Here is a 17,510-nt window from a genome sequence, read left to right as displayed (position 1 = left end):
TCAACATTCATCGGTTGTGTGTCTGATATCTTTGTGGAATCTACAGTATTTATTTGAGTCCCTTTTCGCCTTCTGATTCTGAATGGGGTCAAGTCGTCTGAACGACACCTGATTTTCATTGGTCAAAAATATTTTTTCCCAAGCCTCTTTGAGCTCGGTATATACTGTGTAAACGGAGAAATATTTATCTCCTTTCTTCTTTTTCCCTCCATTAGCCTCAGGGTTATTCTCTCCGTTCTTCTCCCTTTTAGAAGGATTATCCCCAGAGGGTTTCGAAGTTGATGGGGCCGCCGAGATCGAGGCAGAGTTAACGTTTGTCGTTGTAGTTATGGGCTGAGAGGTCAGGTTCAGTGCTAACCTCGCCTCTTCTACATTGACAAACCTCTAGGCCCTTCGATTGAACTTCGTTAGTGACCTAATGGGCTTTCTTTGTAAATCTTCCCAAATGGGACTCCCTGGTAAAATACCAGCTCTAACGGCCATCAGGTGGCCACTATCATCGACATTTCAGACTCGGGCTACTTCTAGGTTAAACCTCGTAAGGTAACTCTTTAGTGACTCGTCTTGCTATTGTCGGACATTGGTTAAGGCCGAAGCTTCAGGCCTGACGCCAACCATAGCCTTGAATTGCTTTTTAAATTCTCTTGCTAATTGATCCCAAGACGAGATCGAGTGTCTCCCTAACTTTTCAAACCAGTTTTTTGCTGGTCTCGTAAGACTTGCAGGAAACAGCATACACCTGAGCTCGTAGCCAACATTGCTGGCTCGCATGATGGTATTAAAGGTGCTCAAATGATTGTACAAGTCTGAGTTCCCATCGAATGGTGCTATGTGAGGTATTTTGAATCCTTGGGGAAATGGAGTGCTAGATATATGCGGGGCAAAAGGCTCGAGTTCCTTGTCGGACACTTCAGCCTTATCCCTACTCCGCTCGTCTTGCAGGAGCCTAAGTGCTCTTTCCAACTGATCAATCCTTTCCTGGACCAGATCCACTAGGGGTCGAGCCTGGACTTGATGGGGTTGGTTTTCGTTAATAAAAATTCAAGCTCCTGGTCTTGGCATGGGATTATGTGCTGACTGCTTACGACCATTCAAATGGTCTCGCAGATCAGGGTTCGGGGGATCAACTCGTTCTCGATTATGGTTCAGGTGATCCTGCAGATCAGGATGATTCCCTCGATTTCCTGTATGTCTATGCTCAGTATTATAATTGCTTACGGATTGAGTGTAATCCGAGCTCCTGCTTGCGTAGCTAGCAGCCCTTTCTGGCTGTGATGCTCGATAATTACGGGATGGGTCCCTTGTCAATCTCCCTAACCCAGCAGATTGTGATCTTGAAATTCGGCTTCCTGAAGGTTGAGGAGCTCTGTGCTCTCAGGTAGCCTCCCTTTCATTTCCTCGTCCAGGTCTGGCCTGTCGATTTCCATCCTGATTGCCACTGCAAGACGGTCTTCGTGGTGCAGGTCAGGGGACCTCTTGGACTGGTGAGGGGTGCCTTATTGGTGATGGTGGATGCCTTATGGGCGACGACGGCTGTCTCCCATTGTTGGGCTTGGATGACCCAGAGTTTGCCCAGACAGGTTCCGGGTTTCTTGCAGCTTCAGGATTCGGTTTCCGCGCCACCAGAGGGCTTCGGTTATTACCTATTCCTGTTGATAATACTGCATTCAGGTTGGCAGTGGCCTCAATCTGGGTACTTCTCCGGGGCCTCGGCTAATTCGGCTATGGCACTTGTTTCGACCTCCTGGCAGCCGTGCTCCCACTGGGACGTCCTCTAGGCCTCCGGGGAGGTGCCTAGACTTCCGCAGCCTGCCTGGCTAATTTCTCATTGCATTTTGTCGCCTCTGGCTACTGCTTTCGCAGTTGGTGATTTTCGAGTTCCACAATAGGAACATACCTTTCAGGATTGTAGTACAGATCTTCATCAGGCCTGGGAGCTGCTGGGCCCTGAGAATCAAATGAATCACTTCTTTCTTCAGGGCTTGGGTCATCCATGGATTACTTTCCCAGTCGTCGCGGATAGTCTTCGGTACGAGGAGTTTGCTCCTCCAGTATTCGAGGAAATGGCTGCCCACCAGTGTTGGGATTGTTTACGGCGACCATTTATTACTCGGGAGGTTTTCTGATTAAACAGGCTAACATCTTGTTTAATGGCTCTCAATGAAATCACCAAACTGTTGACGTCGTTTTTCGTCAACTTAGAAATGTAGAGCACTAAACATAAAATTAGAAAAATAAAGAGGAAACACGTGATTTTTTACGTGGTTCAGCAATTGAAATCTGCCTAGTCCATGAGTTGATGTTATTCAACTATGGAATTCTCTCAAAGCTCTTTTTAAGGGAGCGAATTGACAGAGTATTCCCAGTGCCCATTTCAGTGTGTCTACAAATGAATTTATCCAATCTATTTATAGACTGGTTTACAAAATATCTCCCCTCACATTTCGTGGAGTTATGATTCAAATCTCAAAATAAATACAATTAAATGCATATAAATATACAATACACGTATAAATCCCATGATATTCGGGATTCATTAACAGATTACGACAAATCCCTTAGATATAGGGATTTTTAAACAGTAACCGCGTCCACACTTGGCCATCGACCTCACACGTTCGACTTACATATCTTCGAGATCAGCAAATCACCACGAGCTTTCCAGCTCGGCTTCCCTCGGTCTAATTAAGTATCTTTATCAAGGCCGTCTCCTCCGAGCTTGCAATATTCGGGCTCGAACCTTCTTGACTGATGCTAATACAAACAGACCAAGAAAATTAAACAAGTGTTGAACCCATGTCACTGTAACTTCAAGCTTCGCTCGATTCTTCGAGATCATGTGGTTCCGAGCTTACCACCTATGACGTCGTCGTTTTAATATTGAATGAGACTGTCAAACTCGATTCTAATTAAGGCTGATCTCATGACTAATTTTCTTATTTCGAGCTTACACTTTACAAGCCTGACTTTCGAGATCAAAATTTCTATTCTCAAAATTTGGGTGTAACAATACTCATTGATGAAATAGGTGGAAAAAGTACATTTCAAAAATAACAAATGAATTTATTATTCAAAAGAAATATTAAACTTGTTCATTCATCAAATAAAGGAATCTAAAAACATAGTTTCTAGAAAGAATTCTAGAACTACTTTAAAGAAATAACCTATTAATTTATTTCATAAGGAAAATCAACTATTTCAAAATGACTAAAAATTTAAATTGTTTTAAACTAAACAAATAAATTTCTAAACTAATCTTTTCTATCTTCAATTTTCTTTATCATTTCTTCTTCGCTTTGGTTTCAATGCAACTACTCTTTTTCTCAATAGATTTTTGCATCCTTGAAAAACAAAAACATATGAAAAATAATATTAGTGGCATAATTTTGAATCAACCATTCAAAAATATTAAAGAATAGTTTTTGAGTAAATCGAATTTACCCCGTATTTCAAAAACTGAGCTTGTGCTATAGCATCATCCTTCATCATGGCCCACATCTCGTATGCAGTTTCAATAATCACATATCTTTCTTTAATGTCACCATGCATGGTCGATAACATGCATTGACATGCCAGGTGATTCGATCTCATCCATTCACCATATTTTTCATGTTCGTCAAAGCTGGATGAAAAGCTTGGATCCTCTAGTTGTAGATCATAGATCGCTCCATACAAGTTATGTGTTCCGAAGACAATGTCAATCCCTTCGTACCATCTTCTTATGTGGTTAAGGCTAAATTGAATCATTTCCAAGAGTTTATCAATGAGGTATGTTTGATTTCCCAAGTTGTCAAGTACATGATCAAGAGTAAGAGAATTAACCATTGTTGCTGGAAATAAATAAATAAATATAATGAATTAAAACATATAATAAATATCATATTTTATTTGGAAAAGTAAACATGATGCATGAATGCAACATATAAAAGCACACAAAAATATATACTAACCCACAATAAATTAATTTGAAAATTAATGGACCGCCTTGGGGTAGGTCAGGCTAACTCTAAATTAATTTTGAGACAAATCTCAATTTTATAAGTGAAAACTTAAAAACGTCTTTTTCTCTTTTGACTTATGAACTACCGCTAGTTTGGTCAAGATGCACTTGTCGTGCTCGAAATCCTAGATACACATTTGGAGTGTAACCCATTATTTTCAATCAATGAATTAACTCAAGAGTGTGCCTTAGGGTCAATCAAACTTGAAATACATCACTAATTATATTCTCATAAGAGAAGTCAACCTTCAGATAAATAAACATTCGGAAGCCTTTCCTCAGGGGGGCTGCAAACGGAGGCGACACGAGGTCCTTCCTATGCCTTTCGGTGTTTGATAACTCTATGATTTAGAGTTATTTTATTACTTTTTAACTCTTTTTTTAATCAAGAAAATAGTGATTTGAGTATTTTGTAGTTATTTTTATTATGCTTTGATTAAATATTAATTGTAGTTAGATAATATTAAATATTACAGTGATATTGGAAAATATCTCTAAAAATGTTGAATTATTGTCTTGATAGGTGGTTTGTGAACTTTTGGCATTTTGAGAAGGATTTGAAGCTTAAAGTGGAATCAGGATTTGAGGAATGTTGTTGTATTGTAGCAGCATCACATTCTGCCAACTAATCTATTTGGATGACCCACGTTGGAAGCCACTATTTATTTCTCCAGCTCACTTTTGGAATTATTTGAATTGGGCTGAATGATAAATAGATAATATATGATTGGGCTTCATTTTGCCTTGTATCCATTTTTGATAAAAAAAAAAAAGACATTCAATTAAAGGAGATGAGTGGACAAGGCCCACGTGACAAGAGGAGAGATGCCCTAAGTTTTATATACGTCATCATCTTTCCCCTTTGGGAAAGGAATACACGAACCAGACCTAGAAAGGGGGCAGCAGCTGAGGCAATTTTCAGACCTAATTTTGGAAAGCTATTAACGTGAAGGAGAAGAAGAAAAGCAAAGAGAAAAAGCTAGAAGAAAAAGACAACTTGGAGACATCCAATTGGCTTGCCATTCTTACTTCACTCTTAGTTTTTCTTTAAAATTTCTGATTATGGATTGTTATTATTTGGGTATTTTTTAGATTATATTCATGAGCTAAACTTTAAATAGCTAGGATAATTTGAACCCTATTATGTGAATTTTCTTGGTACTTTTATATTGATGCTTATGCAATTTTATGTTTATTGTAACGCCCCAACTCCTGGGACCGTTACGGTGTGCCTTGTCAACAGTGCTAAACTCGCTAATCGAGTCATTTCGCCAAATCGTGTAACTATGTATGATTAGCGGTTTAGGGTTTAAACAATTTGGTTAAGATGTAACGTTTCACTAGAACGTTTAATATATACATTGGGATCCCGAAAATAAAGTTTCAGAGTTTATTACAGAAAATATTACAACAGGCCGTTCTAAGGGGCAAAACAGGGTTCAACCCTAGTTGCACTTTAAACCTCGGCCGTGACGGACGAGCAGCTGCATATGTACACGTCATCACCTAAGCTCTCCAACTCAAGGATGGTCCAGCTTCCTCTTGCCTTTACCTGCACCACGTAGCACCCGTGAGCCGAAGCCCAGCAAGAAAACACAATATAACATGATATAATATCAACAACGATCATAATAACCATTCAGGACTATCAGTCCAAACAAATAGGTGACAATAGCCAAAAGTCACAATAATGAGCTCAGCTTCCTCTAGCCATGTGACGATAGGGTCACCAGGGCTTAACTGATGAGAGATTATTTCATAAGTTTGATCAGGAAAGGTGCATGGTGAATGGTCACTAACATAACCTTCCTCCCGACTCTAGAGTCGTGCTATGGACAGCGTCCCCTAGCCATGTGACAAACAGTCACCGGGGTCAAATACCTTGGCTATAAACATCTGGTCATAGACCAGGCAAGCACTTATAAGTTCTTCGACCTTAGGGTCGGTCCCGCATTAATGCCATGGAGCTATTCAATGCGTGATCATCGACCTTAGGGTCGGTCTAGCATTAGTGCCATAAAGCCACTCAATGCGTGATTCTCGACCTTAGAGTCGGTCCAGCATTAATGTCGTGGAGCCATTCAATGCATGATTCTCGACTTTAGAGTCCCTGACTAGTCACTGTCATACACAAGTAAGTCATGCCACCAATCATATATCACATGTTCCATATCCATAAGCAAGGTATTCTGCATGCTTACTAAACAGGTATTAGCACAATTAGGACCATGCATAAACACAGAGGCTCAAGCTCTGAACGATATCATACTCAGTATACAAGCATGTCCTAATCACATGTTTCTCATGCATCATATGCAATATGTCCAGCAATTCCAACATGCACCAATAACAGCCATGCATGTCATGCTTAATAATCAACCAACATGCATCAAGAATAGCCATGCATGTCATACTTAATAATCAACCAACATGCATCATAATAGCCATGCATGTCATACTCAATAATCAACCAACATGCATCAATGACAGCCATGCATGTCACATATACACAGGGTGCAGTTTTCTTACCTCAAATTCGAGCTAGAATGATAACAAAAACGACCCTTGAGAACGATAAACTTTTAATCCTTTAGCGGTCACCTAGTCATAACCAAACATATAGGATACCATTAATAAAAATGATCAATATAAGTTCCCAAACCAATATCTAGCCTCCGAGACATCAATCCCCACTTAACCAAGTAGTAGGACCAACCCCGAGGCCTATGATAAGCATGCCTAGGCTAAAAACACAATTTCAGCCAAAAATGCCCTGATGGGCCGCGGCTCACCAGAGCCATGCCGCGACTCATCTCCTTGATAGAGGCATATTTGCCTCAGAAGCCACCCTAGGTCGCGGCACACAAAAGCCAGGCCACGGCTCATTACCCAGATCAGCCAAAAATCAGCAACGCACCAGCTCGACCTCCCCTGCATATTCCCCTAGAACCAAGCCTTCAAACCAGTTCCAAACCTTCTCCAAACACACAATTAAACCTCTAAACATCACCCATAACTCCCCCTCACCAAAACCCAACCAACACATACACAAAAACTCCCCTTGATTCCCACTTTCTACATCAAAAACCATAAGCTGAAAACCAAAAGGAAAACAGAGCATAACCTGAATTCAATGGCTAGAACTCACCTTAAAAACGATTTTGAATCCCCTTAAATGTCTGAATCAAGTTCCCTAGCTCCCACCTTTGATCTCCTAGCTCAACTCCTCAATTTGGGCTCTCAAAATTCAAAGAAAAGTGAAGGGAGAAGCTTGTACGGGAAGAAAGGGAGAGATGAGGATGGGGCTCTCTGTTTTAGTTCTGTGTTTCTACAGCCTTCATGTCATATATATCCTTAGGGTTAAAATACCATAATGCCCTTAAGCCAAATAAATCCCTCTAAAATCTTCCGAGGGTAAAACCGTCCTTTCCCGCCTATCTCGTTAATTATAATTAACGCTCTCCAATTCCCGCTATTCTCAATATTCACAAATACCAATAAATCATATCCCATTACCCTTTAATTCCCGGTAATGCTCTAATCATTAAATTCACCCCGAGACTCACCCCGAGCCCCGAACTTAAACCCGTTATGACTAGACCGAACACTTACATCTCATGATCGTCTCATGTCGATTAGCTCGAACCAATCCACCTTATAATGTGGCTATATTAATTAATCACAACCATGCACCCACAATATACAATTACGCCCACAGTGGTCAAATTACCAAAATACCCTCACAATAATAAATTCTCCCATATGCATGCATTCACCATCATATAATAATATAATTCACGTAAACATGCATATAATCATTAAATACTATAATAAATCAATTATGACCCTCCCGGCCTCCTAATCAAGGTCCTAAACCTTGTTAGGAAATTTGGGGCATTACATTTATTCATTCAAATATTTATCATTGGTAATGCTTGCTATTGATTGATCACCTTTAGTAGGTAGTTGGGTTAATTTTCAATTCCGAAAATGTTGAAATTAATTGACACACAATTTGAATGGTGCATGCTTGAACTCTTTGATTTCAAGATTGTAGTAATGTAGACATATATTATTACCATGCATAATCTTAGGGAATTTATGCTTAAATTTGTATCCTTGAAATTTAATTAGCATAGACATATGTCGGTTGATTGAGGGATTGAAACCGTAGTGACTTCGACAGAAGCCTAGAAATTAATTGGAATTCTTGACTAATAAACAACATGTTGCAGCATCAATCCAGCATCGCTACCAGAATTTACATATTAGAGGAATAATTATTCTAGCTTAACATCTCATCAATTTTACTTTTTGCTACTATTTTTCCAGCTTGTTTCATTTTATTTCGTTGCATTTAATTAGTTCTTAATGACCTAGTTCTTAGATTACCATCCATTTTAATTAATTTTTGTATTCTTGAACCATTTTGTTAGAATTAATTTTCACAATTAAAACTTAAGAAAACAGTCATTGTGGATACGATATTTGGTACTTGTTACTATATTACTTGTTGACAGTGTACACTTGCACTTAGTTTTATTTTACGCAACAAGTTTTTTGTGCTGTTGCCGGGGATTGTTTACAGTCATTTATTGTGAAATTAAGTATATTGCAATTTGGTTTAAATTTTCTTTTGTGCTAACTTTGTGATTCTCGTGCAATTTCAGGTTTACACAGTGTATGAACGAGAATCAAGACCCTGAACTACTTCCCATTGATCCAGAAATCGAGCGTACATTTAGAAGAAGGTGAAGGATACAAAAAAAAAATAAGGAAGTAGTAGTGATGGATGTTGAGCAAGGAGCTCAACAGGGAGCCGCTCAAAGGGCAGCAAATGAAGATGGAGTTGCTCAAGAGAGAGTAGTTCAAGGGGGAGTAGCTGCCAATAATGGGCAAAATGCAGTGATTGTGACTGATGACAGAGATCATGCTATTAGGAAATATCCCCCCCCCCCCCCCCCCTCTCTTCAATGAGCTTCATCCGAGCATTGTGAGACCAGAAGTTCAGGCTACACAGTTTGAGTTGAAGCCCGTTATGTTCCAAATGCTTCAAAGGCCAGTTCAGTGGGATGCCAACAGAAGATCCTCACCTTCATCTTCGCTTGTTCATTGAAGTGAGTGATTCTTTCAAGTTGCCCGGAGTTACAGAAATGTCTTGAGACTGAAGTTGTTTCCATACTCTTTGAGAGACAGAGCAAGGGCTTGGTTGAACTCCCTCCCATCAGATTCAGTGACTACTTGGCAAGAATTAGCTGAGAAATTCTTGATGAAATACTTCCCACCCACCAAGAATGCCAAGTTGCGAAATTCGATCACTTTTTTCCAACAACTAGAGGAAGAGTTTTATATGAAGCATGGGAGTGGTTTAAAGAGTTACTAAGAAAATGCCCTCACCATGGCATCCCTCATTGCATCCAAATGAAGACCTTCTATAATGTTCTAAATGCTCATACAAGAATGGTGGTTGATGCTTCGACAAATGGGGCATTTTTGGCCAAGTCATACAATGAAGCTTATGAAATTCTAGAGAGGATCTCCAATAATAACTATCAATGGCCAACTACTAGAGCACTTACGGGGAGAAAAGTGGTCGGTGTTCATGAGGTTGATGCACTGACTTCATTGGCGGCCCAAGTTTCTTCCATGTCGAATATTCTTAAGAATATGAGCATAGGTATGAGTCCACAATTGGGTCAACAAAGGGGGCAGCTTATAGAAGTTTCTTGTGTGTATTGTGGTGATGGTCACACTTTTGACAATTGTCCGTCTAATCCTGTATCTGTGTGTTACATGGGAAATCATAATAGAAGTGGTGTTAATTCAAATTCTTACAATCAAACATGGCGGCAACACCCTAATTTCCCATGGAGCAATCAAGGGGCTGGTCTTTAACACTACATCTATGCCTCCTAGGCCTACTTATCCACCTAGTTTTTCTTAAAAACAAATCCCTATGACACAAGCATCCCCACCTAGTCCATTGGATAATATGTTAAAGGATTATATGGAAAAAAAAAAAGGATGCAATGATCCAAAGTCAAGCAGCATCTATTAGAAACTTGGAGATTCAAGTTGGACAACTTGCTAATGAGATGCAAAGTCGACCCCAATGTTCATTGCCAAGTGACACCATAAATCCAAGACGAGAAGGTAAAGAGGAGTGCAAAGCAATTAATTTGAGAAGTGGTAAGGAGTTGAAGAATAACAAGACAAACTCTGGGCATGAGGGTGAGCCCACTTCAATCTAAATAAATGAGGAAATTCAAAAATATGTTGAAATTCCTATTGTACAAAAATCTGCCTCTGCCCAGAATGCTGCAGGAATGCCGCAGCATAGTTGCCCAGACAACTCAATTTCAACGTAGCCATCTCCATTTCCCAAACAGTTTGAGAAGCAAAAGCAAGAAGCTCAATTCAAAAAATTTCTAGATGTTTTTGAAGCAGTTTCATATTAACATCCCACTTGTGGAAGCCCTTGAACAAATGCCTAACTATGCAGAATTTTTGAAAGATATTCTTACAAAGAAGAGAGGTTGGGGGAGTTTGAAATTGTAGCTCTAACCAAGGAGTGTAGCTCATTCTTGCAGAACAAGTTGCCTCCTAAAATGAAAGATCCAGGAAGTTTCACCATTCCATGTACTATTGGAGACTCTTATTGTGGAATGGCTTTGTGTGATTTGGGTGCTAGCATAAACTTGATGCCAAAGTCTGTGTTCAAGCGGTCAGGGTGTGACGCCCCATGTCACTATGGAAACTTTCTGGAATGACGACTGGCCCTACAAACCAACATGAGTCTTTTCAGCGTGTTTTGTCCTCACTCACATGCTTCCTAGGAAAACTTCCCAGGAGGTCACCCATCCCTAGATTACCCCAGGTTAAGCACGCTTAACTTTGGAGTTCTCAAGTGATGGGCTACCGAAAAGAAGATGCATCTTGTTGATATAGGTATTACCCATCAATCCATTTAAGCCCTCTTCAACTGTGTAGTCCCATACCTACATAGTCTTAGAATCATCACACTTGACCTTCCCCAGGCGGTGTGAGATTGCACAACTTACCCGGTCTTTCTCCTTACGGATCACGGGATTTTGACTGTCACAATCAACCCCCCTTACGGGCTCGACGTCCCCGTCGGCCACACTTCCGGCTGGATCAAGGCTCTGATACCATTTATGACACCCCACGTCACTATGGCTGCTTTCTGGAATTACGACTGGCCCTACAAACCAACACGAGTCTTTTCAGCGTGTTTTGTCCACACTCACATGCTTCCTAGGAAAACTTCCCAGGAGGTCACCCATCCCTAGATTACCCCAGGTCAAGCACATTTAACTTTGGAGTTCTCAAGCGATGGGCCACCGAAAAGAAGATGCATCTTGCTGATATAGGTAGTACCCATTAATCTATTTAAGCCATCTTCAACTATGTAGTCCCATACCTACACAGTCTTAGAATCATCACACTTGACCTTCCCCAGGCAGTGTGGGATTGCACAGCTTACCCGATCTTTCCTCTTACGGATCACGGGATTCTGACTGTCACAATCACCCCCCTTACGGGCCTGACGTCCCCGTCGGCCACACTTCCGGCTGGGTCAAGGCTCGGATACCATTTGTGACGCCCCACATCACTATGGCTGCTTCCTGGAATGATGACTGGCCTTACAAACCAACACGAGTCTTTCCAGCGTGCTTTGTCCTCACTCGCACGCTTCCTGGAAAAACTTCCCAGGAGGTCACCCATCCCTAGATTACCCCAGGTTAAGCACACTTAACTTTGGAGTTCTCAAGTGATGGGCTACCGAAAAGAAGATGCATCTTGTTGATATAGGTATTACCCATCAATCCATTTAAGCCATCTTCAACTGTGTAGTCCCATACCTACACAGTCTTAGAATCATCACACTTGACCTTCCCCAGGCGGTGTGGGATTGCACAGCTTACCCAGTCTTTCCCCTTACGAATCACGGGATTTTGACTGTCACAATCAACCCCCCTTACGGGCTCGACGTCCCCGTCGGCCACACTTCCGGCTGGGTCAAGGCTCTGATACCATTTATGACACCCCACGTCACTATGGCTGCTCTCTGGAATAACGACTGGCCCTACAAACCAACACGAGTCTTTTCAGCGTGTTTTGTCCTCACTCACATGCTTCCTAGGAAAACTTCCCAGGAGTTCACCCATCCCTAGATTACCCCAGGTCAAGCACGCTTAACTTTGGAATTCTCAAGTGATGGGCCCCCGAAAAGAAGATGCATCTTGCTGATATAGGTAGTACCCATCAATCTATTTAAGCCTTCTTCAACTGTGTAGTCCCATACCTACACAGTCTTAGAATCATCACACTTGACCTTCCCCAGGCGGTGTGGGATTGCACAGCTTACCCGATCTTTCCCCTTACGGATCACGGGATTCTCTGTATCCTTGAGTTTGTAGATGTTGTATACTCGTTATGTTATTAAATTTTGAGATCCGAAATGCTACTGAGTTCCGCCACAAGACAAGCCACACAGGAATGGTTAGTATAATCTATCCATATTTTAGTTAATGTATGTTAATGATGTTGTATAATTGTATTAGAAACTCATTGTGTGTTTGAGTTTCCATATGATATAAGTATGAGTTTGGATTAAACGATTATTCCCATACTTGATAGAGAAACTTAAATTTGTTATTTATCTGAATGCATGTCTTTATTATTAACGTGATAAATAATTGATGACTTATTGATGTTGAAGTTGGGTTGTTATTTGATATTCTCAAGCTTTGAAAATGACCTATCAGTTCTGTTAGTATGTTAAAGGGTTAATATGTCAGGTTAGTGTTTTGGAGAGCAGAGTTTTAAGTCGTCGCTGAGAGCACACAATAAGAAACTTTAGTGAAACAGTCGTAAATATATAGATATATAAAAAAAAAAATACATAATACATTAAGGATTGGGGTTTTGGACACGTTCTACCTCGTTGATCAACTTTTGTTGTTCAACTATAAGGGTCTCCCCAGTAGTTTGCAGTGTCTGAAATTTTTCCTTCATATCGACTGAGTAGTTAGCAAGAAGTTTAGTTAAAGTCCCATTCTCCTTAACCAACTTCTCCTTCTCTCGAGTCAATCCCTTGTTAGCATTTCTAATGGTTAGCCTCTCTTGTTTTTGTGTTTCTATATACCTTTTCAAGTGGTCAACCTCTTGTTCTCTTGCAAGAACCCGTTGGCCTAGGTTTGAGACCGATGCTGCCGCCTGAATGGTAAGAACTAAGGAATCTTTTACAGCTTGTAGGTCTGACCTATGGGATAAAATTGTTTGGTCTTTAGGGGTGAGTATGCTTTGACCTATACTAATGGCCACCTTTTTATCGAGCATAGCTGAATCCTCCACCGTGACAAGGCCAGTATCAGAGTAAAATTTGGGAAGCCAAACTCTGGGAAATTGAGTATTTCGTTCTGGGATGTGTACTGTAGGATACACCATTAGCTGTGGTAGGGGTGCAGAAATTTTTTGTGAAGGTTCGATAGTGGGTAGATTTGGCTCAGGTAAAGCTAAAGTTAGGTCTAAGTTCATCTGAGATGATGATGATGCCATGTGTTGCTTAGCTTGAGTAATGGACAGAAGTAATAATGATTTGGTTTTCAAAAGCTTGAGATTGATTGTGTTTTAGAGGTGTTTACACATCCTCGTCTTTTTATATATGATAAGGATTGCAAGTCAAGAATAAGTTTCGTTTTTCGGGGTGAAAGTAAGTGTTGTGTATAAAATCTTATGCTGTGTAATGTTGTTCTGTTTATTTGTAATGGTAGTTCTTGTCTCCGATTATCTAATTTATTTTGAAATTTCGAGGACAAAATTATTTTTAATGGGGGAAGGATTGTAATATCCAACATTTTCATAATACATTTCTTTATTATAAATCAGAGTTTCAATACATAAAATGTACAAGTTTACAAATTTAAGAAATAGTAATGGAAAAATAGTATTTAAAATATGATTTTATATTGTTAATGAGATTAAAGAGAGAGAAACTTGAGTAGTCAAGTATTGGACCCAAATGTCATGTAATTTTAATTGGGTATTATTATTATTATTATTATTATTATTATTATTATTATTATTATCATAAGAGTACATTATCTTATTAGCAAGGTTTAAAACATGGTTTTATATGAAGAGTTATTTGCATTACGTTGATAATAATTATTATTATCATTTATATAGTTTCTGGTATTGTTAATATACACTATCAATAGTGTATATTTACGATTTTGATAGAATTTAATATATGATGTGCCTTGAATAGGATTTGTATGGATTTGATTGATTGACTCTTGGTGAGCTGTTTTAAAATAAGCTAAGGCCCTAAGGTAAGTAAATCTCACCTTTTGTGCTTAAGTGTAAGATGCATGACTACATTGATTGTGTACATCTGATGAGTTAAGTATGGTATGATGATGATGCATATGATAAGTATGTGAAGAATGGTCATATGAATATCATAAAGGTGTTGTGTGATATGTAATTGATGAATTTCGTGATATGTGAAATATGTCTTACTTGGTTAAGATTGATATGAATTATGTGCAAGTATGTGTTCTTATGTTGATGAATATGTGGATTACTATTATGTTCATGATTTTTGTTATGTGTTATGATATATGAAGCATTTAAGTTTTTAGGCTGGAAACCGTAGACCTGAGCCATAGCTCTACGTTAAGGTATAACAACGCCACCAACCCAAAGCTTCATGTATTATGACTAAAGATGTTTTGAGTTATATGAGATGTGATACAATGCCTTAATTGAATGCCATCAAACATGAATCATGAACATGAACATTGGCATTTCAGCATCTACATGTATGCATGGCATGTATAGTTATGTGATACATTATTATGTGATATAAGACCATGCATATGAATATGAGAAAAGTTATGTAATGCCTTGAAAAAGTCTTATGTAAAGTTGAACATTTTAATGACACAAGGCTTAAGCAAAGTGATAATAAGATGTTAAAAAGGGTGCCATTGTTTCAATGAAGCAATTAAGTAAGTTCAGTAAAGAAGAGGGAGGTCTATAAGGCTTATAGTGGCTGCCCACTGGTATGGACTAGGTCAGAGTTGACCATTCAGATATGTTTGTCATGTTTCCGTCTTTCTCCTCCATATGTGTAATAAGTATGGCAGTTATGGCAATGATGAAATGAGTGTTATGATGAGCCTAGCTGCGATGATGGCTAGCCGGAGGAGAACCCATGGGAATCTATATGATATGTGTAACAAGCCCTGCAGGCATTGGCCGAATCAAACAGTGTGCACAAGTGATATTGGGCCCATAAAAATGTGAAACTAAAAGAAAGAGCATAAAAGTAAAGTTTGAAAGTGCATGAGCAATAAATGAAATGCATAAGTATATAAGTCAGCATATTAGTATATGTGCACTACAAACTCACGACATTCATGTGTATGTGTATGCATGAGATTTGCTTACTAAGCGTTAGCTCATTATGTTATTTTCCAACATTTTTCCAGGTGTGGCTTTAGCTGTTGAGCAACTTGTGGAGCACAGACTCAGTAGCAATGCAATAATGGTTTAGAGTTTTCATATGGCTACATTAAATTTAAAGTATTCATACGTGTAATAATTTCTACTAATAAGTTTATATAAAAGTTTAAAATTTTTCTGTATTTCTTCGTATCATTTTATTTAATTCTTTTGGTCAAGTGCCTAACATACTCGTAAACCCTAGAATTACGAGTATGTGGCAGACGTACCCTACCTTAGGGACGTTAGAAATGGTATCAGAGCCTTGAGCCAGCCGGAAGTGTGGCCGACGGGGACGTCGGGCCCGTAAGGGGGGTGATTGTGACAGTCAGAATCCCGTGATCCGTAAGGGGAAAGACCGGGTAAGCTGTGCAATCCCACACCGCCTGGGGAAGGTCAAGTGTGATTATTCTAAGACTATGTAGGTATGGGACTACACAGTTGAAGATGGCTTAAATCGATTGATGGGTACTACCTATATCAACAAGATGCATCTTCTTTTCGATAGCCCATCACTTGAGAACTTCAAAGTTAAGCGTGCTTGACCTGGGGTAATCTAGGGATGGGTGACCTCCTGGGAAGTTTTCCTAGGAAGCATGTGAGTGAGGACAAAGCACGCTGAAAAGACTTGTGTTGGCTTGTAGGGCCAGTCGTCATTCCAGAAAGCAGCCATAGTGACGTGGGGCGTCACAAATTCCCCTTACGGATCACGGGATTCTGACTGTCACAATATTTTAATATTCAAATATTATTAACCTTGTGGCATTTGAGTTGTCTTTTATGGGTGTTTGATGTGCTTAAGATATAAGAAAGTATGAAAAATATGGACAAGGCATGGAATTAAGTGAGGAAAGTGAGATATTGAAGGCAAAAGATGTTAAGTGGTGAAAAATAGTACAATGTCGATTACTAGTATTTCGGGGTAAAATTGAGTATTAGTGGATTTACCAAATATAATTGAGGTATGATTAAGGTCTCATTGATGAAGTAAAAATGGTTTTAGAACCATTAGATCAATTCTCGATGGGAGGTATACATAATCAGTGGTATTGATGCAAAGTGAAAACGAGCTTAGCATAAGTATGCTACGCTCGATCGGGTAAGCATAACTATTGGGTATGAACTCATATGGACCTAAGGTTTGGTGTGAGTGTTTTACACATAAGGATAGTAGGCCTAGCAGATGATTAAGTTGAAATTATTGAAGTGATAAGGTTTTCATAAGTCAAAAGGTGAAATGATGAGGTGAACGGTGTCAAATTTTGATACAATAAGGGCAAATCATTGAAAATAAAGAATTTTCATCAACCTTATCACTTTGCACGACCATTACTCTGAAAAACAGAGAGAAAAGAAAACCAAAAACAATTTCTTGGCTGGTTTGAAGAAATTCTAAGGAGATCCAAGTGAAATCAAAGCCAAAGAAGTGGATTAAGCTTAGTTCTAGCATTTTTATGGTACGTTCTTGTACTTGGAAGTTAAATTATGTTTTTGAATTTTACTGAGAGCTTATCTATGGTGCTTTATCTCTTGTTAAGATATTTCTTGGTGGTTTCCAAGTGGTTTGAGGTTTAGAAAAGCTAGAAGAGATTGTTTTCGCCGAAAAGTTGCTCGGTAAGTGAAATTTTGTGTTTTATGAGGTTTTTGGGGTTCTTGGAGTACAAATTGATTTTTGGTTATTTTATTGAGTTTATAAGAGAGTATATATGTTTATAAATGTTTGAATAGATGTGGAGACTCATTTAATTTGGGTGATGATCTAGGATATTAGAATTTTATCAAAATCGGTATATGATAACTTTATGATGAATCATGTTGGTATTTGGGATATATGGTTATGGAAGGTTATTTGATGTTAATTATTGGTTGATTTTGATATTTGAGGATAGCCAAAATTAAGGGGAAACTCTGTCAAAATTTCTCCAAATGTCTAAGATAAATTTAACGCTCGATCTAGGTGGTTTAAGGCATTTTA

The 17,510-nt window shown here is 39.1% G+C and overlaps 1 long non-coding RNA gene and 1 other non-coding gene across 3 annotated transcripts in view; one reads left to right on the top strand and one right to left on the bottom strand.

The window, feature by feature from the left end:
* LOC133827602 (uncharacterized) overlaps positions 1–8,753 on the top strand; it is a 29,462-nt gene extending 20,709 nt beyond the window's left edge. Inside the window, exon 4 of one of the 2 annotated variants that reach the window (XR_009890461.1) lies at positions 8,671–8,753. This is a non-coding gene — a long non-coding RNA (uncharacterized LOC133827602). Of the gene's footprint in view, positions 1–4,523; positions 5,190–8,670 lie in introns of those variants that run through there. The other variant, XR_009890356.1, reaches the window with a different exon arrangement.
* Positions 8,754–9,299: 546 nt separating this feature from the next.
* Positions 9,300–9,405, bottom strand: LOC133813517 (small nucleolar RNA R71). Its single transcript, XR_009884526.1, has one exon. It is a non-coding gene; the product is annotated as a small nucleolar RNA R71 (small nucleolar RNA).
* Positions 9,406–17,510: the final 8,105 nt, after the last annotated feature.

Source organism: Humulus lupulus, chromosome 1 (genome assembly GCF_963169125.1).
Source record: "Humulus lupulus chromosome 1, drHumLupu1.1, whole genome shotgun sequence".
NCBI lineage: Eukaryota > Viridiplantae > Streptophyta > Magnoliopsida > Rosales > Cannabaceae > Humulus > Humulus lupulus.
This window is presented reverse-complemented; position numbering and strand designations above follow the sequence as displayed.